Here is a 27,780-nt window from a genome sequence, read left to right on the forward strand (position 1 = left end):
CCCCACGCGTAGGCTGGTCTGCAGGACCTTGGGAGGGCTGAGCAACCTCGGCTATTTGGGGAGCTGACCGGCTGCCAAGCTGGCTCCCAGCCATCACCTGTTACTTTGACAACTGTAGCTTCAGGGTTACTACGGCGATCTGCAAAACCCTAAGCATCGACAGGCACTCAAAGGCTGAGGAGAGCAAGGCTGTAGCACCCAGAGGACTCCACAGCATTCTCCTCCTTCCAGGGGTGCTTCTGGCCCCCAGGGAAACCACTTCATGTTCATGACACAGCACAGTCCCGACCAGCGCCGTCTGCACTTCAGCCATTATTCCAGTTGTACCTGAAGTCATTCAGAAAACTAGTTCAAAAGAAGTTTCAGAGACCCAACACTGAGCACCTTTCATCTTAGAAAGTTTTTCCATAAGTCTAAAATTTTTAAAGAGAGAAGAAAGCATATCACTTACGTTAAAGCTCAGTTAAACAACACAGACCCTCTCTGTACTATCTCTGCAACTTCCTGCCCATCTATCATTCTTTCAAAATAAAAAAATTTTTTCAAAGTTCAATTATACAAAAACATAAGAAATGGCCCTTAAGTAAAGAAAAACTTTAGTCAAAATTTTTAGATGCACTCTGGGATTTTATGTCTTTTTTTCCATTAAGAACAGAAAGGCTCTGTTCCACTACTGGCCCGGTAAGAATGGGACAGCAGCATTCTCTGGCCCATAAACTAGGGCTAGTTAGAAAAAAAATACCTGGAAGCACTTGTACTTGTCTGAACCCCTGATTCCAAGTCATTGCCTGAACTAAGGGAAGGCTTGGGCCGAGCTCCTCAGTCAGCCTCGTAAGGAGGCTCACAGATGGTCTGACTAGTTTGGGCTTAGTGGCCATGTTTCAGCTTGATTTTAGTGCTCCACTTCCCTCAACACCAGAGCTATTTATCTTCTCTACTTCCCTCAACACCAGAGCTATTTATCTTCTCTACTTCCCTCAACACCAGAACCATTTATAAAGCCGCAAACAGAATTAGCTCTAAATGAAACTAGTAAGGAAACAGTTTCTTAACACCAGATCATATACTTTCACGTTTCTCAGCTAAAACACACACCTCCAAGGGTGACTGCGCAGTTGGGAAGGGCGGACAGCGGCTTGCTGCTCCTTCACAGGACAGGGAAGAAGTGTAAACGCCAAGCCCACACCAACTCCAACACACCCACCCAAGTCACAAGAGCCTCACAGTCTGCACGAGTTTGGAGCTAACAGACAGCACGTTTAACGGTAAAAGGCACGAGCTTTGAAGTCAGACAAGAAGTAATCATCGATAAAGCGAATCAATAAGGCACTTAATTTCTCCAAATCTTGGTTCCTTTATCTTTAAATGGGGATAAAACCATCCAACGCACAAGGATTACTGAGCACATGGTAGATGTGTAATTTATAGGGTCAAGCTCATGGATACAATCCCTATACAATGCTTAAAAACACACACAGAAAACCACATGGTTTCAATCTGTATTCTGAAACTGAGACTGAGACATATTACACCACGGGTATATGCATGCCACGCAAGTCAATAAAAGGTGGAGGGGAGTGAGAGAAAAACAAATTGGCCTACATGACTCTCTGCTGAGTGGCCCAACACTACTCCTTTCTAAAGGAAGGCCCCGTGTGCAAATATACTAGTGTTTTAATGGTGCTGAGCTTTACTGTTTTGAAACAAACACAAAACATGAGTTCACCAGAGGAAATGCTGCAGAAATTTCACACAATTATTCACGAACATTACATGCTGCCAGGCCTCTTCTCTTGAGTTGTGTACATACTAAGAGTGACTAGATGCTGACAAGGCCACAAATCCTATGGGAAGAGCTCCCATACACAGGCACACTGATTGCTTCAAGAAGCGAAAACAGGGAAGTTGATTAGAAAAGTATAGAAAGTGCAAGAATTCTAGCCCAAAGCGAGTTAGTATGAAACAAATACACTGTGTGTGTGTGTGTGCGTGTGTGTGTGTGATATACACAACTTAACAGGCCCCGGAGGGCTTCCCTATCATAATAACCAGGAGAGCTATCACTTACAGAAGACTAGTCTATACCAAGTTTTTCAATCTCAATTTCTTAAAAAATGAGCAAAGTGAGGTTAAGAAGGGGTTGCTATCCCCAGGCAACAGAGTAAATAAGTGGTCAAACTTCAACTTAAATCCAGGTCTTTCTACCCCAAACCGTACTATGCCCCTGTCAGAACAGTGCTCAGCACAGCAACCTATGTTCAAAATTGAGCCTGATTAGTAAGGAAAAATAAACCGTACTATGCCCCTGTCAGAACAGTGCTCAGCACAACAACCTATGTTCAAAATTGAGCCTGATTAGTAAGGAAAAATAAACCGTATTATGCCCCTGCCAGAACAGTGCTCAGCACAACCACCTACGTTCAAAATTGAGCCTGATTAGTAAGGAAAAATAAACCGTATTCAGTTACCTCCGTGCCAAGACACAGCAAATACATTTTTGAATTTTTTCATCAAACTTCAGTCATGCGTCACTTGACGACAGGGAGGTGTTCTGAGAAACACGTTGCTAAGTGATTTCGTGGTTGTGCGAACATCACAGAATGTACTTACAGAAGCCTAGATGGCATGGCCTACTACACATCTAGGCTCTATCGTACTGATCTTATGGGACCACCGTCATATATGTGGCACATGAATTTAAAGCTTTTTAAATGTGGTGATTACAAAAATAAACTCTCATCCATCTAGAAAACGTGGTTGTCCCAAAATGATTCATCCCTATGGGTTCAAAAGAGTCAAGAATTTACTGTAACCTGCATCCACATCTGGAAAAAAAAAATTCATTCCTTAATTCTATGGAAACATTTTTAAATATAGGATGCAAAAACATTACTGGAAATTCTTTCATTTGGGGCTTTCATTGAGGCCTATCTGCTTATTACTCTGACAATAATCAGAAACGAAAGGTAAAACGAAGATCATTTGTCTTCTATTTTAGGGACAAAAAAAAGTAATGTCAGTCAACAATTGTCTCAAATTTCCCATGATTAGAATATAAAAAACTGGACCCCTTTCAGAGTCCTCTGCTCCTGCTATCAGGGCAACTGAGGCTGGAAAGGGGGCCTCAGAGTTGTGATATTACACGCAAACTCCTACAGAGGAGCTTCATCTTACAGATGAAGAAACCAAAGTTCAGAGACATGAAATGACTTATCCACGGTCTTGAACTCAGCTACGCTCAGATCCCCACCATGAATCCAGGTACCTGACTCTCTAAGTTTAGTGGGAATGTCTGAATCTGCAGACCAGATGAAGAGCCTGAGGTCACTGTGTCCCACCAGTGCCCCCGAGGATTGGCAGGCAACTCTCCAGGCGAGGCAGGGAAGACGGTGAAGGTGTGGTGCAGGGACCAGAGGAGGCTCCACCAACTGAAGGCCAGTCAGCCCGGAGCAACCGCATCAGCCTGGAGTCTGTTACTGAAAACAGGCTGCTGATAAACACGAGAATGATCCAGAATCAGATAAAGTCCAAAGAGAGAGAAACAACTTCTGGATGAACATAATGACTACATGCAGAGATATACTACCAAAACAGAAAAAAAGATTAAGATGTTTTAGGAGGAACATTTGAATGATGCAATTTGATATATCTTAGATAGAAGTGACTATTTTGACATAAAGATAAAGAGAACCAGTGGATCCAGATTTTCATGGAGAAAGAAGACATGCTAACACTTCCTACAGGACTTTCTCACTGCTTCACACTGAATGAAAACAACTATGCTCTTTTCTTCGGCTGTGTGCTGGAGAACAAGTGTGGAGCATGTGATGCTCGAGGAGAGTACGTGGAAGTCCGGGCACGGCAGCAGAGTGGTGCTCTCTAGAGACTAATACACTACTTGCAAAGGTCCTAAACATAACTGAGCAGAAGAGTAATCATTTACTCTTTGCTTTTTTATTGTAGAAGACGCAAAGCTAGGTTATCTTTCCTTTGCAAGACTATTTCATCAGAATATTTTTTCTATTTATTTTTATTTTATTATTTTTGTGTGTGTGAGGAAGATTGGCCCTGAGCTAACATCTGTTGCCAATCTTCCTCTTGTTGTTTGAGGAAGATTCACCCAGAGCGAACATCTGTGCCATCTATCACACATCTGTGCCTCTATCTTGTATGTGGGCTGCCACCACAGCACGGCATGACAAGCAGTACACAGGTCTGTGCCTGGGATCCGAACCCTCGAACCCCAGGCCGCCAAAATGGAGTGTGTGAACTTAACTACTACACCACTGGGCCAGCCGACAGAATATATTTTTAGTAAAACGAACAAGGAAACTGACTTTTACATGGAAGGAACTGTGAAAATGTGGATAAATCACATTTACTTTCTTTAAGTCAAAAATAGTGGTTCGGTAGCCCTGTGTTAGCACATGCATTCAAGGTTAACACAAGTGAAAGTTTAATCTCCCAAAATGTAACTATTTAGCATGCTCCATCTGGACATGATTCTTAGACTTTAAGCCAGATATCAGTCAACGTCATGCCTGCCTTAGAAGAATGAGAAATAGGAGATAATATAATTAACCAATTAACAGACATAAGACATCTTTTCTCCCAAAATTCTATCTCAGGGTGGAGCACAATGGGGGAAGAACCTCTTGTATTACGAGGCACATTTCCAGCTGCTTACACCACTTTCTTGTTCAAAATAAAGTAACTGTCTTAATTTATAAAAAATAAAGGAAAAGAAAAGGACCAAATAGAGAAAATCATCATGTGAAAAGTTAAATGCAGCATTACATTTGCTTTTTATTGTAATTTTTTTTAAAGATTTTATTTTTACTTTTTCTCCCCAAGGCCCCCCAGTACATAATTATATATTTTTAGTTGTGGGTCCTTCCAGTTGTGGCATGTGGGATGCCACCTCAGCATGGCCTGATGAGTGCTCCCATGTCCTCGCCCAGGATCCGAACCAGTGAAACCCTGGGCCACCGAAGCGGAGCGCAAGAACTTAACCACTCGGCCACGGGGCCGGCCCCTGCTTTTTATTTTTAATCATTAAGGACATTAAATACTGTATTTAATCCCTATCAAGATAAAAAAAAAAGTATAACACACCAATTTTTATTTTAGTGATTGGGTTCTATCTGGCTAATGGGAAATTACTTAACAGCCAGAAAAGCTATTTTGTTAGTTTTTCTAATTCCTCCAAAAGACAAAATGTAACCTTTTCTTATGTCACGTTACTAGTTTTAACTACGATGGCATTGCCTCAACCGTACCTGGCCCTTCCGAACTAGCAGCATTATAAACACTCTCTACATGGTACTTCTTGACTTATATCCATTCTCTCATCAGACCCTCACTAACAACTCTGGCTGACGGTCAGATGTGATTTCACAGAAGTCGAGTCAGAGAGGTCAAGTTACCTCCTCGACGTCACCCTGCACCAGCTGCCTGAACAGTCCAGAGCTCTAAGCGCCTTTCTAGAGAACTTGAGCATAAATTTTCAACTGCGTTTCAGAAAACAGAACAAACTGTAAAGACATGGACTTCAAATCAGTGGGAAGAGTGATTTTTTTTGTGGTGGGACAATGAGACAGCCAGTTAGGAAAAATACTAAGAAAGCCAGCATTCCTCTGACACCAAAGACTAAAATAAACGTCCCGTCATTTAAAAACATCGAACACACCGAATACTAAGTGTAGCTAGAGATACTCAGACAATCAGAGAAGTCACAAGGCCTCCGCAACATGACACCAAAAGCAGAAACCCTATAAAGAAATGTTTGATAGATGTGAGTTCACGAAAATATAAACCACCTGTATCGAAAGACCCTAAATATATAAGCAAACAATCTGAAGAAAAATATTTGTACCATACATGACAAAAAGGTAATATCCTTAACACATACTGCCTTAAAAAATCAAAAAGGGGGGCCAGCCTGGTGGTGCAGCAGTTAAGTGCGCACGTTCCAATTCGGCGGCCCAGGGTTCACCAGTTTGTATCCTGGGTGCAGACATGGCACCACTTGGCAGGCCATGATGTGGGAGGCATCCCACATATAAAGTAGAGGAAGACAGGCATGGATGTTAGCTCAGGGCCAGTCTTCCTCGGCAAAAAAGAGGAGGATTGGCAGCAGATGTTAGCACAGAGCTAATCTTCCCCCCACAAAAAAAAAATCAAAAAGAAAAATACAAACACACCAATAATAAAATGGGCAAAGGGCTTGACAAGATAATCCACAAAGAAAATAAGAGTTCTCAAACATAAAAAAAATGTTTCAATGTACTAACATACAAATATGTATAGAGTAAAATATAGATTTACCATATTTTACTAACATTGGCAAATTTTAAAAAATTGTAATATCCACAAATTGATTAAATGTGATAAGCAAGTGTTCTCACTTAGAAATACACATAGCAAGTCAGTTTTGAGAGTGATTTGTACATGTTCTTTGACCCAGAAGTTCTAAGAATTTATTCTAAGCAAATAACAATGACATACAAGATTTAGCTACAAGGGTCTTCATCAAAGGGTTATTTTAAACGACTAACAAAACAATCTTAAATGTTCATCCAGTAACATAGAATCATGGTGAAGCTAACCAACAGAATTCTATACCAAATACACATACACACACACACGCACAGATAGATACATACATGTGCATATATGACTACTGAAAGATGGAACAATATTCATGATGCACTAATAAATGAAAGAAAGGTTATAAAACATCATGCAGTGTACGATCACCATTTATGTTGGAGATGCACACATAAGACTGAGAGGATATTCATCAAAATATAACAATAGTTGTGGATTCCAAGTGGTTTTTACTCTTTTCTCTAGATTTCAAATCCTCAATAAATAGGAATAACTCATGCTAAAAGCAGTGAACTTTTTTAGAAAAAAATAACTTCTAAGGAAGAGAGACAGCAGCCAATAATATTTTACGTCCAGAGCAACTGACTGTGCCCCCAGACCCACTTGGTGCCTCAGGCACACAATACAGCCAGCCATTCCGTCCTCAGATCCCAAGACAAAGACTAGAGTGGATCAGGACGGGCAGACTGCCTAGTCTCACACCACACTGTAACCCTGTGCCCCAGCTCTCGGCTCGGAAAACACTGCACTCCAACAGCCCAGTACCACTTGGGAAACACGAGAGGGGTCTCCTTCCCTTGCACAACGCCCCCTACACTAAGAGGGCAGCTCAAAAGAGGGTATGGAGGGAGGAGCAGAGCTGTCTGCAATGCAACAAACTAAACACACACCAACGTATGCAAAACGGTACAAACCCCATGGAGAGCGATTTACAATATTAACAAAAATTATAAATGCGTTTATCTTTTAACCCAACAATACCATTTCTGGCAATTTACCCAACCTTGTACATATGAGGTCATAAAAAACACTTTGCAACAGCAAAAATGTGGAAACAAACCCAATGTTCATGAATATGGGGACTAGTTAAGTAAACCGTGGTGCATTCACACAACAAAACACTCTAGAGCTCTAATAAACACATGTATACATACATATGAATAAGGAAATACTCTACGTCCTAACAAGGAAAGAGAGGAGGACATACTGTAAAACGAGAAAAGCAAAGCACAGAACAGTATATAGAGTAAGCCACCTTTTGTATAAAAACAAAGGAGAATATATACTTGTACTAACTGTATCTGAACACAAGAAATGCATACAGGAGAACACTTAAGGGGACAGAGAAGGCAGTGACAGGGACAAGGATGGGAGCAAGCCTTCTCAATTTATATCTTATTATACTGGTTTGCTTTCTGAAGCAGGTGACTACAGCAGCCATGCCAAACAAAATATCACCACCACCACCAATGATGATAATAATAATAGAAAGTTAAAAGTGCTTGCCAAGAAAGCCTTGGTAACAGGGAGATCTGCCACCCACAGAGTGAGAGGCACAGGGCCGAGCAAGAGATTACACGCAAGAGATTACACACGGATCCTCTTCTACTGCCCTGGGAGGAGAGGACTGGAGGGAAGCATTTACAGACCACCTCCCACAGGGTATGTTTTCTGCATACATGATCTTAAACCATATTCAAATTAACCCTGGTAGACACAATCAGCCCCATTTCTGTAGATAAGTGAATGGCGAGGTGTTAGGAGACGTGCCCAAAGTCACAGGGCCAAAGTCACAGGGCTGTGACAGGACCCATGCTCTTCTCTGCTGAAACCCACAAAGGAAAATATTTAAGTCTCAGTAAAAATAAAAATCCTTTAAGTGAGCCATTCACCCATAACTACACTTCCTTCCACAGTGTGTTCCTCTAATATTCTGTTTTCTAGGTGTTGAGAGTTTGTTAAATAAAGCAAACATCCTATACTAACAAAAGGATGGCCTCTATTTTCCACTTACTAAGCTCCAAAAAAGTTAAATGTGAGTAACGTTATAAGATGCATTTTTTTCCTTCGTTGAGGATTAACTATGGAAATGCATGCACAAGCTCTTGATAATGAACTTCACAGGAACCGTAATCATCTTTTGCATAAGATGACAAAAATAATGCTAAATCATGCTAATAAGATGATAAAAATGAGGGGGGAAAGAAATAGCAACTAACGTTTACTGAGCACTTAGACATACCAGTCACTGTTCTAAGTGCTTTAAATACAAGGACTCACTCAATTCTCCTACCAACACTCTGAGGTAGGCACTATTACTATCTTCACAGACAGATGAGTAAACTGAGACAGCAGGTAAACAACTTGCCCTGAGAGACTGTGCTAACGGCACTGCCCACACTGTTCCCCACCATACGACACTGTTGCCACGGAGCACTTGCAGCCTGCAACAGCTCAAGATGAACCAGGGGACAGCCCTCCTCTAGAAAATCAGTGAACCACCTGTGATCTCTCTTTTTTTTTTTAAAGATTGGCACCTGAGCTAACATCTGTTGCCAATCTTTTCTTCTTTTTCTCCCCAAGTCCCCTGGTACATAGTTGTATATTTTAGTTGTGGGTCCTTCTAGTTGTGGCATGTGGGATGCTGCCTCAGCATGGCCTGATGAGCGGTGCCACGTCCGTGCTCAGGATCTGAACCAGGGAAACCCTGGGCCACCAAAGCGGAGCGCGCGAACCCAACCATTCGGCCATGGGGCCAGCCCGGATCTGCAATCTTATGTATTTAACTGGATATGTCCTCTTATTCCAAGAGAAGGAGGCTTCAACTCACTGCCAAATGGATCAATGAAACAAAAAAGCTTGAAAACCCACAATTCCAGAGGTTTGGGCTACAATCCAAGCAAGAGATGAAACCTAAAGAAAGGCAGCAGGAGGGATGTGTTTCTTGCTCAATTTCACGTCCCTAAATGTTAAGAGACAAAGGGGTTCCACGATCAAATATATTTGGAAAACAGCTGATTAACTTTCAATAGCTCCTTGAGATGTTAGTATGCTAACATACATTTTGGTTCTCCAAGAAAAGGATAAACTAAACAACATCACGCAATTCCCAAACTTATCTGTCCACGAAATTCTCCATTCACAGAACAGTTTGAGAACAAACACACTCAGGGAAGCACTGGGTTGCAAAGGATATTTACAAGTTAAAAATCAACTGAATTTGGTGACTAATAGTCCATGAGAGATGAGTCAAAATAAGCCCCAGGATCTGGCTTAGGTGACCAGTGAAGGTGACACGAGAGGGAGGGTAAGAATACGGGCAGTTTTTAAGAGAAAAGATGAACTTAGTTTTGGACCTGTGTGAGTTAGAGTTGTCTAAAAAACTGCCAGTTCACAAAACAACTGAAACCAGGGTCTCGAAGAGATATCTGTACCTCCGTGTTCACAGCAGTGCTGTTCACAACAGCCAAAAGGTGAAAGCAACTGAAGCGTCCATCAACAGATGACCGGATAAACAAAACGTGCTCTATATCCAATGGAACAACATCCCATTTTTAAAAGGAAAGAAAGTGTGACCTCTTCACCCGTGCTACAACATGGATGAACCTCGAGGACATCATGCCAGGTGAAATAAGTCAGTCACAAAAGGACAAGTACTGCATGGTTCCCCTTCTTTGAGGTCCCTAGAGCAGGCAAATTCAGAGACAGAAAGCAGAATGGCAGCTGCCAGCGTACAATGTGGGGAAGGGGCTGCTGTTTAACGGGGATAGTTTCAGTTTTGCAGGATGAAAAGAGTTCTGGAAACAGGCTTCACAATAATGTGAATGTACTTAACACTACTAAATTGTAACTTAAAAATGGTTACTATGGTAAATTTTAAGTTGTATATTTTGTCACAATTAAAAAAAAAAAATTTTTTTTTAACTGCCAGTTCAAGATGTTATGGTAGACCTCTGCTGTCTTGATCTGCCCAGAAACCTCTCGTCCCTTGTGGTTCTGTTAGGACCACAGATCGCAGCGTCCTGCCTGACCGACCACTGTCCTACAGGACAAAGGGGTGATCCAAGCAGGGGCCCTTCAGGGAGATCTGATAAATGGAAGCCAGACTGAATATCATCTTGGGGCAGCCAGCTGTTGTCTTCCAAGCCATTTGGAGAAAACCTTGCTGTGGCAAGAATGAGACCAACCGAAAGCGAAGGAGAAACAAGCAGGCCTCCTACTGAAGGGACCACGCCTTGACCTCCCTGCAGCTCCTGGATTCTCCCCCTCCCCTTAGGAGGCTCTGGTTACAGGGGCCAATAAATCCCAACACCTTTTTTTTTTCCACTTAAGTTACCAAAAGAGAACTAATATATCCAACAGAACAGCAACTTCACTGAGCAAGACGTCCCTGAACAAGAATTTTCTCCGTACAGCTCCTTTTGAAATTTTATCTGCAGCATCATACACCTTTACTAGAACAGTACACGATTCCATAATTTAGTGAGTACAATTTCAAATTTAACATAATCTTTCCAGTTGGTAAATACATCATCATCTTAGGCCAGAATACTACATTTCTGAAGAAAATAATAATTAAAAAAAAATCATTATCAATCTAAATCTACACTAGATCATATAAAGAGAGATACACAATGCATAAAAGGTTTCTACAGAAGTGGACAGATTTAGAAATATAAATGTTTCTAAATTACCTGAAGTATAACACAGAAGAGAGCACCGAAATATTACCCTGAAACTGAGGCTTTGGCTGGAACATTCTAACACTAAGTCAAAGAACAGGAGGATAATACACAGATAAGATCTTTCATCTGTGCCTTATTTAAAGAAATTTGCCCTTTCCTAGTTCAACTCCATGCTCCATTAAATGTAGATTCCCTCAGTTTAGTTTTCACTAATTAATGACAAGATTTAATTTTATTAAATACAAATCTAGTCAATAAATGTTTGAGTGCCTAAGTATGATGACTCTGTTGTATGAACCAGGAGGCATGGAGAAGGGAACAAATAAAGGGAGAAGGAATTAACATGCCAAGCATGATGCTGGCTCTGCAGATTTTGCCTGACTTATGCAAAGAGGATATCTAAAAGCTGTCATGCCAGAAATTAATGTCAAACCAGTTTTGTGTCTGGAACCTGAAAGGCTGACAGCATAAGGTGCACAGAGATGCCAGAAGCAAAATCTTAAGAGTGAACTGTGCACCTCAGAGAATGCAGTTATGAGCTTGTTGTCACAAGTCTTTGCAAAGATACACTGGCTTTGCTGATTTCACTGACGCAGACCTGACCAATAAAATAACTTCAGAACACCTGGAATACTACCTACGTGAAATCTTTACAACCACTAATCAGTAAAAGATCCACCTTCTGAAATTGTTTTTGGGCTTCTCTTTTCATCATGAAAGATTAGCAGCCTGTATTTTAATCACAAAGGGTAAAAAAAGGGCTTTCAAAGTTGGCTGCAACACACCTGGTAAACACAAAACGATAAAGCTTGTCTTTCCCAGCCACCTAAGCTGGCTTTCACCTCACACCTCCAGAGCAAATCCTGGCATCTGGCAGCCTAGACCGTTTATGGTGCTCCGGGGGAAATCTAACCATGAGAAATGCCATTCAGGCACACCGCAGTCCCCAGGACCATACACTCACCAAGGAACCTACGTAACTTATCATCCAAGAAAACCAACCGGGCAGATTTATGACACTGCAGTCAAAGCACAGTGTGTGCTTTTTAAATCATGGATAGGTAAGTATGCAAAATCTTAAAATGTGAAAAACTTTCAGACGACAATACCATTTATAATCTCCTAAGGAAATAATCAGAAAAGTACACAAAAATGTTTATAACAGGAGTATTTATAGCAGGAAAAACAAACACTATGTATGTTTCACGTTAGAGAGTTCGGTAAGTAACTTTCATTCATCCGTACCATGGAAACCTATGCACCATGAGAAGTTATGTCATCCTAACCAAAAGTTACTACCTTGCGGGGCTAAAATCATGAGGAGTCACTTAGTGAAAAAGCCAGATTACAAAAGAGTATTATGTTCTATGATCTCCTTGAAATTTTTTTTTAATTCATAGGTCTATATACACATGAAATGAAGTCTGAAACAGTAAACACTAAAATATTAACAGAAATGTTTATCTGAATGACAAGTCTTGGAATTTTTATTTATTTCACTATTTATTTCTCTAAAATGAATAATTTGCTTAATTTCTTTAAAATGCTAAATAAAATTTTAAAAGGAGGATTCAGGAGCTATATCAAATCTCAAATGACTGCCTAGGAAGGGCCAAGGCGAGGCTCACAGGCTCACGTCCTGACTTCTCCGACCTGCAGGAACGGCCAACAGTATCCTGTACGAAACTGTAACTACTTGTTGAACACAGACTGGATAAACACATGACCTAAAATTAACTCAAAAGTAACTCTTCGGAGAAACAACTAACAATGCAAGTGCCTAATGGCTACAGAAACTCAACATAATACAGATGAGTGGAGATTCCATAAACTATGTATCTTCCTGGTATACCACCAAAGGATTACAATTATTTTTAATTTGCAGCCTGTAGCTTTTTAATGACTTAAGAAAAAGGTCAAAAGAAAAGGGGAAATAAGACTTTTCAAGTCAGGCTTGGCAGACTGCGTGCTCTGAGGTGCCCTGTCTCAGCCATAGATACCCAGACTGAACCGCTTCCTCAGGCTTTGCTCCCGCTGCGGGAACAAAACAAGGACAGGTAATTCTGACTCAGGTGTGTGGTCAGGGTCTTGCAGTCGACCGGAGGCTATAAGCCTGCAGACCACGCCTCCGGGAGGCTCCGCAGAACCAGGTGTCGGCAGAGGAGCCAGAGAGCAGCTGGCTCAGCCGACTGCGACGGGGGAGGCATCACAGGCTGTGCGGTCCCCAAAGCCGGTCAGGAGCAGCACACCACGGGCGCAGTGGGGGCACAGGGCCGGGGGCTGCTGGAAACGGCTTCACCTCTCTGAACGACAGGTGCTCAAGTCTCGAATAAGGGTTATACAAGAGAGCACCTTTTTATCTGCAACAGCTCTCAACACTTTGTTGTTGTTGCTGTTCTTAATAACCGTCACCTCCATGCCCTGTAAAGTGGCTTTTCTCCTGATAACAGAAACAACATAAAAATGAAATGCCAAACAGGCCTTCCACGACACAAACCTGTCATTAGCTTCACGTGTTTAATACTTACTGACCGTCTGCTCCACGGCAGGCACAGGGCTGAACAAGGACTAGAAGGATAAGCAAGAAGGGCTTGGTCCCTAACCTCTGGAATGTCCAGGGTGGCGAGGGCCAGAGAGGGCAGCTTGATCTCTCTTCTCCCAGGAGACACTGCCCTTCATAACGCCCAAGGTAATGGCTGAACCCTACATAATCCTAATTTCCTTTAAATAATCTCTAAATCTCCTACCACAAACACATCTTGCCCTTCTCAGAACCAACTAAACAAATCAGTATTTAGTTTCCTAAATTCTACATGTGACTATCTCACTTCATCACTCAATCACAAATCCAGCATGATGCTGCATTTTAAAAAAACACGAAAGTGGCGGCCTACACAGGCAAGTCACATAAGTGCTCTGATTCTTAGTTTTCTCCGTTGTAAAACTGGGGAAGGACGTGTCCCTGGGCTACTTCGACTTCTTCCAACTCTTAAAATTATTCTAAGGTTTTACGATCATTGTGTGCTACAAACCCTTAAACAGCACTTACTGGAAAATGTCTATAAACTTAGAACCAAACATGCTGGGGGCCATGGCAGAAGTGTCTCCATGATCTCTTAAAAAGAGAGCTATCAGTTCTAACCTGGGAAAAGTAAACAAGATGCCCAGCCAAGAAAGAACTCGTTTGACTGCTTTCCTCGCCTCCCAATAATCAAAGAGACATTCTCAGAAGCATCTGGCTCCCAACTACCTTTAAACGTCTCAGTCAGCCCAGCAAAAGCGCTATTTCCATCCGATTGGTGACTGCGTGGCAATATTCCTCTTTCAATGTTGCCTGACCCTTACACTCCATTGATTTTTTTATTGAAATATATCAAGTATACAGAAAAGTAAAAAGAACCATTGATTTTTAAAGAGGACTAAATAGATCTCTTCATGGGGCTCCTACCCTGTGCTGAGCACAACACTAGTGGTTGGGGACACAAAGGTCAGCCAAAGCTGAGGACAGATGGCTAAGCAAATAAGTGCAATAACGTGTATACATTCCAGAATGTGCCTGCTTGTCAGGCATGACACGTGTCGGGCATGACACATAAGCCCTGAAAGTATGTCAATGCACATAATACACCCAAGCAGATACACTGGTAGTCTCCAGGTTATAAACAGTTTTGCCTCTTTAAATATTAGTTCCCAGTTGGTCCTTTGAAACTTGGAGCACATTCTCCCCCAACACACACTGCTGTGAGTGTGGTTAGGTTTCCAAGCTAACACACAAAGGGCTAACACACGAAGCACCCGAAACACGATGCATCTGCCGGCCGAGGAGCAGAGAACATCACTGCAGCGAGCCGAGAACGGAGAACCGAGCATGCCCAGCCTCTCGAGCTGGACCCAAGGGGAGCAGAGCGCAGGTGAACGAGGGTGCAGACGGAGCAGGAGGAGGTGCCCAAGGCTCTATGGCAACTAAGCCCAGGGATTCTGGGACCCAGGGCCAAGTAGGCCCGGCATCCATCAGAGCCAGGCTCCCCCACTTAGAAGCTGGGCACCCTGAAACACGTTATTCAACCATTCTAAGCCTCAGTTTACTGACCAGAAACTGGCACAGAGCAAGCATTCAATAAAAAATATTTTATAAATTCCTTCCACTGGCTTAAGACTATATGGCTTTCATCTTACCTGGTATAAAAGTATCCTTAACACAAAGCTGGGGTTATCAGTCATTATTAGAAAATGTTCAGTTTCACATAAAATAAAAACAGATTTTTTTAAAGTGTCTGGGCAAGAAACGTACAAGTGGACTGCTGAGAGTGTGATGCCTGAGAGGACGACAGCTGGCCAGAGGAGAACAAAAAAACTGTGCTGCACGGAGCAGTCTCCTGATGACACACAACGTGAGGGGCTCCAGGGGAGCGCCAGATGACTCAGGGGCTGTCTACACAAGAGAGGATGGGGGGGATGACAGTCAGTAGCAGGGCAAACCCTCACAGGGTGTTAGTATACAAACAGACACGTGCACGTGTGTTCACTTAATCCTGACAACCCTATATGGTATTAGGTGCTATTATTCTCCTCATTTTACAGATGAGGAAACTGAGGCACCAAGAGGTTGAACAACTTGCCCAGATCACTCAGCTAGTAAAATAAAACAGATTCAAACCCACAGACTCCAGTTCCAGATTTGGGGAGTCTGAACCACTCTTACGCTTTTGCAGTAGTGGAAACCCAGACGTTTGCATACAGGGGTTTCCTGCATCAGAAGGTCTTAACTTGAGAATACCTGTCTACAAAGTTCTCACTTACAAACATGTAAACACTGCCTAATCACGTACAGATTCTCTGGCAATGCTCCGTATTTGAAGGGGGAGTGGTTAACTAACATTCATCAAATGCTGCTGAGTCCCAGGCACTGTCTGAGGCTATTCCACATCTCCTATCTCATTTAACCTTCACACAGCTGCCTTCGGACCACATACTGTTAAGTCCACTTTACAGTTGAGAAAAACTGAGGATCAATTATGAGCCCAAAGTCACAGAGCTCGTAAGTGGTTTTCCTGGTTCCAAGTCCAGCATGCTTTTCATAACACATCTGGCAGACTCAGACCAGTCAGGTAAACACGGACACGTTATATAGTAACCAGGTAATATAAAGTAACAATAAATCAAGTTTGACTTAAACTGTCAAAAATATTTCACAAGCACATACTAAAACTCTCTTTAGGGCAGCTAAATGAACCCAAATGCCTGCTTCACCCCACACTCCATCACCCCTGCTGAAAGAAAAAAGTCCTTTCAGATCCTCTTTATTACTCAGCATCTAACAATACCAAACACACTACAGGTGCACAGAGGCACTTCTCCAAGATCCTACAACTGCCTCAGAAGCATTAGGTTGGAAAACAAGACAGGAACAAGCTCCATAGGTTCTCACTTTAAATGCCAATGTCAGGGGGGGAAAAAGTGACAAGACAGTAGAAATAAGGTATTTTAAGAGTAGAAGAGTTTTCCAATTATAGCTCAGTAAAGCCAGGGGGAAAAAAGAGTAGAAAAGTTTTTTGGGTTTTTTTCCAAATGCCAGAGACCTTCAAATTTTCATTCCAGCTCTGCCATTTATCAGCTCGATTTGTTCATTTGGAAAATGATGCCAATAAGATCCAACACTCTGGCTATTAAAAGATTAAATGAAATATCAAACGCAAAGTGCATACAACAGCTGACACAGGAAAGGCTCACTGACCGTGAGTCGCGTCCTCCTGGTCCTCCTGTTCTTCCCACTGGGAAGATGTGGACACCCACAGGCCTGGGGGGCACGGCCGACCCACACATACGTTAACCCAAAGACAACAAGACACAAAGCACTTTTCTCGTTTTCCACCAAACCCATGCCAGGATTCCCATACTGCCCCAGAGCCTTTTTGCCTGTTTCTTCCAAGACATTCATCTGTTACCATCTTGGTGTCACCTTAGGTTGGGTAAACCAATGGGCTAGTAATTATTATTTATATTTCTATCACAAAAAAAAGTTGAGGCTACCTATATAAATATAAAAGACATACACAACAGAACTATTCGTTAAAAGGACTTCATCCACGTGACAAGGGATCTGGTGGGAGACTGAGGCAGGGAGATTATCGTAAGAAAAATAAATAGCAACCGAAAACAAGCCCATAACTGGGCCCTGAGCTTTCTGGCAAGGAAATGTTATGAATTACAGAGCACTCTTTTCTTTTCATAACAGGAAACATCAATCCCTGAAGAGGAGCATCAATAATTTGTCTGAATTTATTTATCTAAGTCATTGCTAGGACCAAGAATACCACCAAAGTCTTCCGAAACACTTGGTGTTCTTTCACACAACTGTACCACCTTACATAAGAATCAAGGATTTAATCTGACCAAACTCCCTTCAGTAAAACCTTCCTGCTTTGAACCTCTACAAATTGTACCTATCTGCACGGGATTCAGCATTCATTCAGTGAACACCCAGCTGCCTACTGGGAAAGGGGCATCACAACGCATGAGACAGCTCTGTCCTGCAGGACCTGAGGGCTGCACAGTGCGGGTAAGTGCAAGAAGAATGGAAGCACAGGCAAAACACGACGCCCTCGAAACGAGGGTCCCACCCCACCAAAATATGCACCCACCGAAGCACGCTCGGCACACACGGCTCCTGTTGGGCGTGGTGGGGAGGGGGCAGTGACACTTGAAAGGGCCTTGAAAGTTACAGAATCGTGACAGATGGAGAGCACAAGGCATGGGCAAAGTGCATTTAAAAAAAAGGAGAATACAGAAAATAATGAGAAATGTTTGAGGCTCGAATGCAAAACAGTGACTAATCTATTTTGGCAGTGTAGAAGGAAATGGGAGAGCAAGCTGACAAGCTGAGGCTTAGCACATGGAGCCTTGAACACAATACTCAGTGGCGCCTGGACCGTTTCTGTAGGCAACAGGGGCTGCAGAGGCCTGTCAGGGAAACTCTATGACCTGAGTCAGCTGCAGGAAGACCACTCAACATCCATGGGGAGGACAGCCTGCAGGGAAAAGGCTGGACACAGGGACCCTAGACAGGAGACGACTGCCATCACCCAGGTGAAGGCAGCTCAGGGAGTGCTGAGAAGGCAAAGGGGAGGAGGAGGGAGCATGCAGAGGGCAGGAGGGGGGCACTGAGAGGAGGGAGGGAGCACTGCGAGGGCTGGAGGGAGGGAGCACTGGGAGGGAGGGAGCACCGAGAGGGAGGGAGCACCGAGAGGGCAAGCGGGTGGGAGCACTGAGAGGGTGTGGCCGGTGTTGGAAGCGGGTAAGGGAAAAGGAAAGGGAAAAAGCAAAATCAGTCTAAGGCCAAGAAGCTATACAAATGTTTACATTTTTAAATGGTTGGGGAAAAAATAATATTTTGTGACAAGTGGAAATTCAAATTTCAGTGTCCACACATAGTCTGATCCGAGCACAGCCACACTCACTGGTTACATATCGTCTATGCTGGTGGAACCGCGTAGCTGTTACAGAGGCAGCAGGACCCTGAAAGCTGAAAATATTTACTGTCTTTCCCTTTACAGAGAAAGTTTTCTGGGCACCGGTCTAAGGATTTGTGAGTGGACAGAGATGGTATTAAGAGGAACAGAGAAATCACCCATTGTCATGGCTGGGTCAGAAACAGAGATGCTATTGGAGCAGTTAAACAGGAGGTGTCAACAGACATCCAGGTAGGGAGCCCAGCATGAAATGGAAAGATCACCCCAGTGGGACCTGGGCACCTGCTGCCCCAGCCAGGGGCACTTTTCCTCCCGATCACAGCCTGGCCTGGCGCCTACTCCACACTCCTCAATCAGGTCTGAGCTCGAGCGTCACCTCCTCAGAGGCAGCCCTCTCCCACTACCTCACTGATTTTCTTCACTGCACTGTCACCCCCTGAAATTACCCTGTTTCTTTAGAGACACGTTTAACATCTTGGAAGGCCGGCTCCTTAAGCCCAGTGCGCCCAGCGCCCTGAACAGTGCCTAAAGCTGCTCCACCAGTACTCGGGGAGGCAGGGAGCGGAGAGGCCCAGGAACAGAAGGCAGAGCTGGGGCTTGGGGGAAGCAGGTCACCTGCGCAGTTGTAGGAACCATGAGACCTCCAGGAGAGTCTTCACTGGGGGAAGGCAGGATGTGAGGAAGAGAAGAGAGCAAAGACAGAGAGAGGAAGAAATGCTGTGTCTCAGAAGCCAGGCGACCATGTGGCTGCAGACATCCTTCAGGAAGGGGGTGCTTAGCAGCATCAAATGTTTTAGATAACAAGAGCAGAAAAAAGGTGTTAAGATGCGACAGACAGCAAGGTCACTGGTGACCTCAAAGAAGCAGTCTCCAGAGTGTGCGGGTGGCAGTCAGGTTGCAAAGGGTTAAATGCGCAAGTGGGAGGAAGCAGGGCTTTCAAGGCCTTAGCAGGAGAGTGGGCAGGGGAGAGGGGCTCCCAGGGTCAGAGAGGAGGGCAGGGATCCTTCTTTCTTTTCTTCATACACTGACTCAGGTCCCATCATGTCACTGCCTTCAATTTTAAAAGCTTCAATTTCCTCTGCTATATTATAAGGCCCAAAATAATATGGCCTATGAGGCCCTGCTTGATCAGGCTCCTGCTGACCTCACTGGCCTGCACCTCTGTCCTCTCTGCAGCAGCTGCAGTGCTGGTTCTACCTCAGGTCCTTTGCACATGCTATTTCCTCTGGCTGGAAAACCTTCTCACCCTCTTAGCCTGGCTCTTTCACCCTTCAGATTTCAAGGTATCACAGAGCTCCCCTCTTCTTACTGGCCTCCACCTCTGTTTTATAGCAAACTAAGACATCTCTCCCAGTACCTACTATAATTCTAACAAATAGCTGTATAATTGGTGAAGTCTTGTGTTTTCCACTAGCAAGGGAGCTTGCTGAGGGCAGGAATCAGGCCTGCCTTTTTTTCACATAATATGGAGCTACAGATAATCATTAAACCAAGGAGTAAACATGAAAACCTGAGAGCATTTTTATCTCAGCCAGTTTGTGCATCACAAGCAGTCTACTTCCTAAATCCACGTCAAGCAGGCTCACAGTTTATGCTGTAAGCCCCCCACCGCTTCTCACCACCCTGAGTGACTGGCCAAACAAGTGAAAAGATGGGGCTCTTCTGCGACGGCGCCACACGTCAAATGATTCTGCCAATTAGATCACTGATACCCAGTGATCAGCACCTGCCGAAAGTTTCACAGAGCTGCTTTAACTGAACAAAATGGGTCAGAATTTTAAATTTGGGCATTCTGCATCTCACTTTTTAAAGTTTGTGTCTTGTGAATTAGCCCTAAAATGGGTGTGCAGATGTAGAGGGCAAAAGATGCAGCGCACCTCTTTATGACATGCATCACGTCTGTCTGCCTCCCTGTGCGCGACTAGCTTAATCTCCACCAGATTAATTTAATAAGATTTCTCACTGGGAAAATATGCATTTGGCAGACTGTTTTCTCCTTGATTTGTTTTCTTTTGTCTTTTTTCTTACCATAACATAAAAGATGATTTTAAATTCTACTAGTTGTAAAAAAATGCTATGAATTATAGCCTTGCTACAGTCTGAGCAAATTAACTGTGCAAATAAGCCTGCTGATATAATTGTGCTTAACTGAATGAACTGCTGTCAGTTTTCCTACTCCCAAGCCCTTTAAAACAGCATTCAAAACAAGCTTCGCACTAATTACAAATTGTTCTTAGCTATTTGTACTTTATACATTGGAATTTGTCTGAGTTACCCCGTGTACCTGAAAAGAGTAGGCCTAAACTTTTTTTAAAGACCTACAGGTGAGGCTGTTCACCATCTGAGCTGGACTTCCCCACAGATACAAACTAAGGAGTTTCACAGCTTTCTCCTTCTCAAATGAGAAGACAAGGAAAAGATACAGCTAACAGCTTTGCTGTGAGGCACACAGGCGAGAACACCATCAACAGCTCTTTTCCAACCCCGTGGGAGCTAACATTCTTGCGAACGTGAATAATGTGTCTATGCCACATAGACATCACTGGGAAAAGACTAAAAGGTACATTTAAAATATGATTAGAAGGAAAGCCAACTTTTTGTACAATTCTATATTGTGGGCAAATCTTGCTTTAGGAAAGTGCAATACATATACGAAAACAGAAACTGATAAAACAGCATTCAGGGGAAACCGAATACATACTTAAGAGTTCCCTTAAACTCTCATAATTTCTTAAACAGCAAAACTCCCTGGCACATTATCTGATTTATAAGATTTTTAATTTCCACACAACTCTGAAGACAACATTCTACAAACAGGAACGCCTGTGCCTCTCGCCAGCAGCACACAGCACGCTAAGTAAACTCAATCAATGAGAGCAACACAGTATCTCTATAGTGACCACCCCAGAAAATCTCATACATTCCTACCAAATTATATACTTTGGATGGCATTTAAAGTTAAATTAAAAAGCACCTTTGTTTCTCATTTTTCCTTAAAAACAGAGTCAAACCTAATTTATCTATCACCTTTGGTGCTGACTACATAATGAACTCTTCCAGATTTGAGAAACTGCCTTCAGTGCCTAAACTTTTTTGATCTTTCCATTTCTAAGTGAAGCCTTTCTAAGACAGAATGTATCGGCTACTGTGTGTTTTGCATTTAATGGGCCACACTTTCCTACCATCTTAAAGCACTCTGAATATAATTTGAGCTCTTCGTTTTTAACAAAAAGCATATTCACCAATCAAAAAAAAAGCTAAGAAATTTTTAGCGCATACTCCACGCCTGGCACCATTTCCAAAACCTTTAGGCGTAGTCACTGAATCCTCAAAACAATCTTGGAGGTGGAGACCATCCTTATCTTCACCGTACGGATAAGGAGACAGATGCAGCTTGCCCACATTCTCACAGTTAGGATCAAACCAAGCAGTCTGGCTCCAGAGCCTCCAAAAACAGAGATTATGAAAAACAAGGCTAAAATACAATAAATCTGTCTGTCTTCTACCTAGAGGCGTAATAAGTTGTCGTGATTTAGTCTCCCCCCAGCTGGGTTCAAGTTCTTCCTGCCTTCTTTGCAGAGGCAGCCCCTGCTTGTAGATCACTCCCAGCACTGTTTCCCTGAGGAGGTACAGCACCTTCTGGGGAGCAGACTCCTCCTCCCGGTTTCTCATTCTGAAGAAAACCTCTTCTTTGAGCTCGCCCTGTTACAATCCTGACAGCAGCTTCCGACTCCGCCCCCACCTCCACCCACCACCTGCACACCCCCCAACCTCCCAACCCCCACAGTCGCCCTTTTCTGCTAGGGACCAGACCTCGCTCACCTCATTTCCATTATGCTCCACAACTGGACTTCTTAATGGCCTGGTCATCGCTACCAATACCACTTACTGTACTGCGCTGTGACACTGACACCTTCGACTTGCCAGGGTATTTACGAGGGAATTTGCCCCTCCACCGAACGGCCCCACCCACACTGTTTCACTTTTGGAGTTACGGTTCTGCTTTTCATAAACCTTCTGCTCCTTATTCACTTCCAAGATAAAAATTAACTCGGCCTGCCTCAGAGAACATGCCTTCCTCATTCATCCTCCCAACAACTTAACATTTCTTGTTGTTAATCTCCTGTTGACTTGAAAATCAGTTCGACTGTCAACAAGTCCTCTATAAATTAAAAGGAAAAGAAGGAAAGCATATGCGCACCTCCTGGAACCTCCTCTGGCTCTAAGCAGTTCCTGTTTCCTAGCAGTCTTCTGGAGGGTTGAGACGTGATGGGTAAGTAAGAAATATGTTCTGTGATGGAGAGGAGGAAGACAGCAGCACGATGGTCAACGGAAGCTGGTCCTTTATGCAACTCTCAGGGCTTCACAGCTGTTCCATTTGCTAATGAGGTTATTCATGAGCTCAAAAATGATGAATGGCTTGGGGGCTGGCCCCTTGGCCGAGTGGTTAAGTTCGCACGCTCCGCTGCAAGCAGCCCAGTGTTTCGTTGGTTCGAATCCTGGGCGTGGACATGGCACTGCTCATCAGACCACGCTGAGGCAGCGTCCCACATGCCACAACTAGAAGGACCCACAACGAAGAATATACAACTATGTACTGGTGGGCTTTGAGGAGAAAAAGGAAAAAATAAAATCTTTAAAAAAAAAAAAAATGATGAATGGCTTCCCATTCCCTCCACACAGGCCACAGCCCCCGACCTCACACTGCTCGCAGACCTGAGCAGACTCCAGTCCTCACTGTCCGGCCCCCCCTACACGCCCAGCCTCACCTCCTTCCGCTGCATCCTACTGCTCTCCTCTCCGTCACAGTGGCTGCCTCCAAGTGTGTCACCCACACCACGTACACACCCACCTCTGTGCCTCTGCTCACACTGTATCTCTGCCTAGATTTCCTTCCCACCCCTAAGCAAGAGAACTCCTACACACTCAAGGCCCAACTCAAGTGAAACCTCTTCCAAAAAGCATTGGACAAGGGCTCCAAGCAGGGTTTTAGCTCTCTTCAAGGGTCCCGGTGCTTTTAATTTCAAACCCTACTATAACGTCACCCCACTGTTACAGCTCCATACAGCAGGCTCATTTCCACACGAAGTCTTATCCATCTGCCAGGAACTTAGTGGGTCCCGAAGAAATGTTTGTATACACAGAAAATGAGTTAATCATAATATAAAAAAAGGATGAAAAAGGGGAAGGTACTTTTTAGTCCTCAGACTTTAAAGGAGGGCCAGGAAGGTTTCTAGGAACATTTTACAATCAGAAAGCAGGATTTACTTATTCATATGTGTATAATCTGCAACTGAGGAACTTGGAATGAACAGGCCCAAGGGTCTCCCAGTAGACGGTAAACCCTATGAGGGCATGGGTTCTCGCCTATTTTGTTCTGTCTGTTTATTCACTCTGAGTCTCAGACTGGGAGCTCAGCAAGTCTCTCGTGAACGAACAAATGACTGAACAACGTGCTGTGTGAATACGACTGTTAAGCAAATTCAGTTACGACGGATTAAAAATATCCCAACAAAGCCCAGCTCTGTCTTCTGGCTAGAGTAAACTTAAAGAAATTTTCATTTTGCTTCTAAAGCAGGTCTTGCCTCGGGCTGCACAAACTGCTCACAGAGCACCTAGGAAAAATGTGTGCCCACTGCCAGTTGCTGAGGATCACAGGTCATAAACCCTTAGAGGTAAACAGACCACGGAAATGAACTTAGCGTTGTAGGCTTTCTCGTGCCTCAAAGGCCAAGAAGGCTGGCGCCCTTCAGAGGGAAGACTGCTCAGAGGAGGCAGCTTCCTGCCCCTGCAAGCCGGTCATTTCAACATGGCAGCTGCTTAAAAGCCCGTGTTACCGTAGGGTTTTTGAGACAGGAAGCAACAGTGGCACACCTAGCCGAATGCGGGGGGAGCACGACAGAGAGGAAACGGCACGGGGAACGAGATCAAGGCCTCGAGGTGAGCCACAAGCATGAAAACAAGAAACAACTTCGCTGTCTCCTCTGACGGAACTTACCTGCAACTCGTAATTATTAAAAAAGAGAAAACGAAGGGCACAGAAACAAACGGCACCCCCCCATCACCAGCTGCTCCCCCTTTTTCCATCATCAACCCTTCTTCCGATTTTACCAACTCTAACAGTAAGGAAGTCTAGAAGAACCTGACTGTCATTCCAGGGTGAAGGGGAAGACCACAGATGCCTTTTCTCCTCTACTTTCTGCTTTCCTATATATTCTAATTTTTCTACAGTGAGCTTTCCCTCTTGTTATGAGAACATAATCTTTATGTTAAAAGAAATTACAGAGCTAAAAAGTCTGTTCTAATAATATGAAAACTGCATTAAATAAACCCTTTCCCCCAAAAAATAACAAAGGAATCAATACCAAACTATCCAATCTTTTCACTCACCACATTACACTAATCCTCTTCCTCAACTACCAGTATACCATCCTAGCAAGACATTTATAAAAAATCACGTCATGGGCTGGCCCTGTGGCACAGTGGTTAAGCTTGGTGTGCTCTGCTTCGATGGCCCAGGTTAGAGGATTCAGATTCCAGGTGCGGGCCTACACCACTTGTCAGCCACGCTGTGGCAGCAACCCACATATAAAATAGGGGAAGACTGACACAGACGTTAGCTCAGGGCCAATCTTCCTCAGCAAAAATATATATATATTTTTTTAAATGTCTTCATAGTAGTTATCATTTGTGCAGCACTTCACAGTTTCCATGCATTATTTACCTGATTTTCCCCAACACCTTTGCAAGATGGCCAAGGTGGGTATTTTTATTTCTATTTTACACATGAAGAAAATAGAGGCCTGAAGTGAAGCTGGACCTTCTTGTTTCCCACCTGGCACTCCAAAACAGGATTTCTCAACCCCAGCACTACTGACATTTTAGCCAGATAATTCTTTGTTGTTTATGGGGCTGCCCCATGCACTATAGAATGTTTAGCAGCATCCTTGGCCTCTACCTGTCCCATGCCAGTAACACTCCCTCCTCCCACCACCAACCCCCAAGTTGCAACAACCAAAAATGTGTCCAGAAACTGAAAATATCTCCTTGGATGCAAAATCACACGCAGTTGAGACACACTGGTCTAAAAGAACCCAAGAGGTTCCTTCTGGCATCTCTATTTTGTGACAAGGCTTCAGACACCACTGGGCCACAATAAATTACAAAGCATCAGATGCTGCTTGCTTAGCAAGATTCAGTTAATGAACCAATTCCCTATCCACTTAAAACAATGTTTTAAATGTGGAAATGAACAGGAAAAATTTCCTCGCAGGAACATTCACATCTCAAACGATAAATCTTCTAAGAGCACATTATCATCTCATTAGAATATAATAAGGACCCACATCATAAAGATATATAAAATGATGTGTGCTTTTCGGGGAGGGGGGAAACACTTATTAGAGGAGTTAGAAAATACAGATCTTGGTCTTTGCTAATAAACTTTATTAGTGCACTAATTCCTCAGTGTTCCCTCTATAAAAACAAGTATAAACCTTCACAGTTCTCAATGCTTGCTTCAGCTGGGTTTCTGTCCAAATACATGTTACTTAAAGCTGATCAGAAGAAATTAAGTGATAACTTTGCAACACTATTAGAATTTGTGGTCTGCAGGTGAAACCACTAGTGTTTGTGAACCCAGAATCCAAACTGGCAGACCTCACAATCCTATTTAGAAGCATTCAGTTTAACTTCCTTGTGCCATTTAATCTGAGTCTCTATTCCTGCAAAACCAACTCCACCCTCTAAATTTATTTTCACCAGCTTTTTAGCAAATGCCTGAATTGAAAAGGTTTTGCAACCTAATTCTCCTTAACACCTTTAATCCATAAAGAGTGGATTACAAGTATAGCGTTAGCCAAACTGATATTAAGACTGTCTAAATTACAGCAAATTGAAGTGCAGTTATATTCTGGGAAACGTGTCAACTATTTTTTCTATATATCTATAATTTATCACCCTCTATCATCACTTCCCAATGGTAGTAAGTACTTAGTATACTGTGGAATTGGGATGCTATTTAAACTGCATTTTATTCAACGTGGAGTGCCACACTACAACCCTAGTATTAAAACATGCATTTTTGCTGCTATTCAGAGAAACGAAGATACAGTGCAAGTGCTTAGCTAAGACGACATGTGGAATTAAGAAGAGGTTGTGATTATTTCTATTCACAACGTCCACGATCACTCCGGTATGATGTACTTACACCTTTAAATGTGATCTGGATCTATACAGAGGAGACATTTTCTGCATATTACAAAGCATATTGTACCCGAAGTGTCTGGTACCCTCGTGACCTCCATTAGCCTTCACCACAAAGGACAGAACACACTGAACCTTCCATGAAAAGGACGCCCGAGTCTTGGAAAACATCAGAATCACCAAAAGCGAGAAACAACACAAAATGGGGTTTGGGAAAGGGAGGAACAAAGCTGGAATCAATATAAAATGCTCGTGTTAAACATTTTTTTCCACTGTGTACATGCCCTCAACTTGAATCCTTTTCTCAAAAAACAGCCAACAAATACTCCCTGATTGTGTCTGCATTATACTCATCCCTTAACTATCCAAGGTTTTTAATGCTTTCCTCCCGAAAAAGAAGGACTGACAATTTTATACAGCTGTAAACTCCTGCCACGGAGAAAAACCTTGACTCTAAAAAAAAAAAAAAATGTTAACAGCCTGTATCCAACCAGCGGCAGCTCACGGCCACGTATGAGAAGTGGCACGGTGGTCGGAGTCCTCTTCTCCGGCGAGACAGGAATGCACAGAGAACATAAGATCAAAAAGGTGCGCACAAACACCTGGCAGGGTCACGTCTCCACCGAGGCCCGCTGGAAAGCTCCCGGGTACACTCGGCCCCGGAGCCCCGGGCAGCGACCTGGGAGGGGCGCCTCCGGTCCCGCTCCAGCGCCGGCTGTCGGCCCGCTCCGGCTGCTCAGTCCCGGGCTCGCCCTCGCCGGCCGCCCGGGCCCGGGGCCGCCCCCCGCGGGCAGGGGGAGCGCCTGGGCACGCAGACGCCCCCGCCCCACGGGCGCCCAGGCCGCAGCGCTCCGCCGCGGGGACGCAGGGCAGCTCCGGGGCGCGCTCGGCCCCGCGCCGCCGCAGCCCGCGGGATAAACAGGATGTCGGCGCGTCCCGGGCTGTCTGCGAGAGCTCGGCGCCCGGGGGGAGGGCAGCGGCCGAGCCTCCCGCCCGCCGGCCCGGCCCCCGCGCCGCCCGGCTGGGAACCC

At 43.8% G+C, this 27,780-nt stretch overlaps 1 protein-coding gene across 1 annotated transcript in view; it reads right to left on the minus strand.

Moving 5' to 3' along the window:
- JAK1 (Janus kinase 1) overlaps positions 1-27,653 on the minus strand; it is a 122,402-nt gene extending 94,749 nt beyond the window's left edge. The window contains exon 1 of the mRNA XM_046645229.1: positions 27,352-27,653. The gene's annotated coding sequence lies outside the window, so the exon portion shown is untranslated. The remainder of the gene's footprint in view (positions 1-27,351) is intronic.
- Positions 27,654-27,780: the final 127 nt, after the last annotated feature.

This window comes from Equus quagga, chromosome 18 (genome assembly GCF_021613505.1).
Source record: "Equus quagga isolate Etosha38 chromosome 18, UCLA_HA_Equagga_1.0, whole genome shotgun sequence".
Taxonomy (NCBI): domain Eukaryota; kingdom Metazoa; phylum Chordata; class Mammalia; order Perissodactyla; family Equidae; genus Equus; species Equus quagga.